A 3,913-nucleotide genomic window follows, 5' to 3' on the forward strand; every position below is an offset into this window, starting at 1 on the left:
GCATGTGTGTGTGTGTGTGTGTCCAGTTATTTCAGACAGTCAACACACTTGTTTATTTTTAGTCCTGAAAGACTTTGTGTGTATGAATACACACATGTGTACACATCATGTGTGTGTGTGTGTGTGTGTGTATATGTGTGTGTGTAAAGTTATTTTGTGTGTGCATGTACAGTCAGCATATGTGTGTGTGTGTGTGTGTGTGTGTGTGTGTTTTGGCAGTGGACTAGCGTGCAGGTTTAGGAGGTTGTGGTGAGGTTGTGTGTTCAGGGCCGCTGGTGTGAAAGAGCAGTCAGAGCTGTGCTTCCCTCTGGAGAGAGGGACTTTCATTTAGAAGAACAAGGCTCCTAACACATACTCTGGTGCCGCTGCATGCCGCCGCCTCTTTGGCCTTCTCTCCACACTTCATCCGTCCACTCTTCAGCTCTCTGCCACTCTATAAAACTTCAGTCTTTCATCTCTTCATCTTCTCTTCCCTTGTTGTTTCTTTTGCTCCTCCCTCTCCAGGAAGTAAAGTGTCCACTCAGCTGTTTTCAACATACTGTAGGTTCAAGTTCGGGTGAGAGATCATTTTGTGGAACAACTGTGTTGCGTAAAATCATCTTCACACCATGATTGTAAGCGATGAATGAATGAATGAATGCATGAAGTCACCGTCCAAACGAATGGATTGGATTGTGATGCATGTGACTGTGCTTAGGTTCAGGTTAGGGTCAGAAAAGACATGTGTGCTGTCTCACTGGGCTTTGGTTGGTCAAGTAAACAGTTCCAATCTTCACTTTTCCAGTAGCGCCACAAACTACATCCCCAGAAATATTCATCAAAATCTATTGTTGACTTGAAAAAGTCACAAAGAGACAAACAGAGGCAGAAACACAGGCTCCATGGCAAAGGTCTGAGTAATCATCATCGTGGAGTCTCTGCTCAGTTTGGTGCAGTCATTTCTGTGCTCTGCCCTTCCCAGAAATCACCTGTCAATCACGCAGCGCGGTTAGCACTATGACGTCTTTCAGCTGGGAGTTTCTGTGGGTGGCACACGTCAGCTGACAGCTGACGACTCTGTAAATGCACTCTTTTTCCTGCTGATGACACACATCATATCCTATAGAAACACTTTCAACCAAGTCACAACAAACTGTGTTTTTCTTGTTTCTATTGTAAGAGGAAATAACAGTGATGTGCATTTTGGTTCACACTAACTTCTGCTTCACATACAGCGTGAAGAGTTGGAATGAAGATGAACTCTAATTACCTCTAAGTCTGTGTTGCTCTGAAGGTCCATCAGTCTGTTGTTAAGGTCACTAAATCTGACCTCTGACCTCCAATAACATGATCATACATGGAAGGAAACACCTTTCTAGTCAGATTTGACCTTCTTGACATTTGGTAGCGTGGTTCAGTACATTCAGAACATGTTTAACTCCAGGCTTTTCCACCTAAGGTCACTTTTCTGATGCTACAAACACGTCTATAGCGCTCGTTACCACTTGAGCGGCAGTTGAATTTAGAAAATGTCACTTCAGTCGTCACATTTGAGGACTGCAGCGCTCCGTCATGAGCTCGTCATCACATGACATCACAAGTGCGGCCACTAGTGTTTGAAACAGTGACTGCAATCCCACTTCAAAACATTAGAGCAGCACGTAAACCCCGATATCTGTTTGATTTATTATAAACAATCACCTGTTTGGTCAATTTTCAGCAGCAACAGAGTCACAGCAGGAGAAGAGAATGACGCCCACACGGTGGTTACACGTCGGCAAATTTGCGTTTTGGTCATTTCCTGTTTTATCTTGGTGAGGGTTTAGGGTTTCCTGTTGCTCTGCACTTCTTCTACCTTGTCCTTGTCTTGTCTGTTTACCTTGAGTGTTTGCACCTGGTCCCTTTCCCTCACTCGTCTCCATGTCCTTCGTGACCTTGTTCATGTTTAGAGTGTAGATTCAAGTTGATCTGGTTTTTGTTTTCTAGTTATAGGTTTGATTTTTGGCCTTTTTCTCTTGCCGTCCGCATTCTTTTTTCTTCATGTTTTTGAGAGAGCAATAAAGCCTCATTTTTGATTTCACCTATCTGACTCAGTCTCGTGCTCTGTGGTACGAACCCTGACACACGGTGGCTGTGGTGGTTAGCACTCTGGCCTTTGCAGCAGGAAGACTTGGGTTGGAGCATGGCTTTTCTCTGGGACTTTGTCTCCGTCTCTGTGTGTGTGTCTGTGATGGACTGGTGAACTGTCCAGGGTGGGACCCCCACCTATCATCCTGTGGCTCAGCTGATTGGTGGAGGATAAAGCGGTAGATCATAGATGGATGGAATTCAAGCAAGTCAGGTGATGACAACGAATAGTTATGAGTGGATAACGTGTTAGCAGCATTCACGTCAAAATATCACTGATAATTCTGGACATATGGATATGGATTTATCACCTTAAACCACACCTCCATGTTTCAACCGGGAAGGTTGTGAGCTTGATTCCCGGCTCCTTCTCATGCTGATGAAGACACTCGGTCCCACGTTGCTCCTGATGGCTGTGCTGGAAGCATGAGAATGGATATGAAAGACAAGTGGTAGAAACGTGGGCTTTACATAAATGGACTGTGTGAATGTGTGAGTGAATGAATGGGTGTGAACTGGTGAATGGCAAACACTGTAGCATGAAGCAGCTTTGACTGGTCAGACTAGAGAAGCACGATATAAATACAGACCACTGTTGTCAGTCAAATGTTTCCTCGTCCTCTGATGACATGTGTGTACCTTTAAATAGCAAACACACGATGTGTGAGCAGAGGGGGAACACCTCACTCGCACTGGTGATACAGTCCAGTGTCTTTATGCTGCTGTGCTTACAGAGCAGCACGTCTGTAACGTTCAGCTCAACTTGTTCTTGGCAGGATATTAGTGTATTCTAAAGGGAGAGGATCAATCCAGGTAAACCGTTGGTATGCTGCATGATAAAGCTCTGAGCCAGAGGGCACACACACACACACACACACACACACACACACACACACACACACACACACACATGGGAGATGACCAGTGCGGTCAGGTGATTTGTTCAGAGAGGACGTCATATGTGAGAGTGACTTTTGTTCTTCTGTTTCCTCATAATGACTTTGTTTGTTCTAAGGTGAGACTCCTCACTCCTCACTCCTCACTCCTCACCACCTTCACTGCTGCCCTATAGGTGTGTGAGTGGAAATATAGAGGGAATACATTTAATGGATTTTGCCACATAGCTTCATTATAGCTGTAGTTAGACTGTATAAGCCTTAGTTTATATAAGCTTACATTTTTACATTTAGACCAGGGGTGGGCAATTATTTTCCCCAAGGGGCCACATGAGAAACAAACAATATTGTTGAGGGCCGGGCCAAATTTGAATTCATTTGAATGTAATTCAATTTGATCTCTTTTATCTAAAAAAAAGCAGTAAATTGTATTGTTTTGTTGTAAACTGGGCAGCATACAAACACACAATAAACACAATTACTAACCAACTGTATTGAAAATATCACATGACTACACTATATAATGAATACTATGATACTATACTACTGTGGTGTAGTGCAGTTTCTGCTGCACCTTCACACTCAGACGCAACAAACCCATTTCTACATAAAGCTGTTAAATTGGTCTGTTAGACAAGGGTGCCCTCTTGTGGTCAGACTTAGATTAGAGACATCCTTCATGTGCTGGACGAGCAGTCTCAGTGGTCATTTGGTCGTGGTGTTTAACAGCAGGTGATATCTATAACGTTGCATTAATGCCGTCCTCTGGATTCAAATGATTTCATTCCTCTATATTTAACATCCTTTGTCTTCTTTTACTGGACTTTTTCAAAACATGGTCAAAACTTTGAGCAACAAAATTTAAAAACACGTTTGCAAAATGTTTTGACAAAGAAAAAACTGGACTCTGG

General features: G+C 43.3%; 2 protein-coding genes across 2 annotated transcripts in view; both read right to left on the minus strand.

The window, feature by feature from the left end:
- Positions 1 to 3,913, minus strand: part of LOC131460189 (NACHT, LRR and PYD domains-containing protein 12-like) — a 468,988-nt gene that overhangs the window by 252,625 nt on the left and 212,450 nt on the right. The gene's annotated exons all lie outside the window — the stretch shown is intronic.
- Positions 1 to 3,913, minus strand: part of LOC131460192 (protein NLRC3-like) — a 172,906-nt gene that overhangs the window by 141,399 nt on the left and 27,594 nt on the right. The gene's annotated exons all lie outside the window — the stretch shown is intronic.

The sequence above is a fragment of the Solea solea genome, chromosome 6 (genome assembly GCF_958295425.1).
Source record: "Solea solea chromosome 6, fSolSol10.1, whole genome shotgun sequence".
NCBI classification, from domain to species: domain Eukaryota; kingdom Metazoa; phylum Chordata; class Actinopteri; order Pleuronectiformes; family Soleidae; genus Solea; species Solea solea.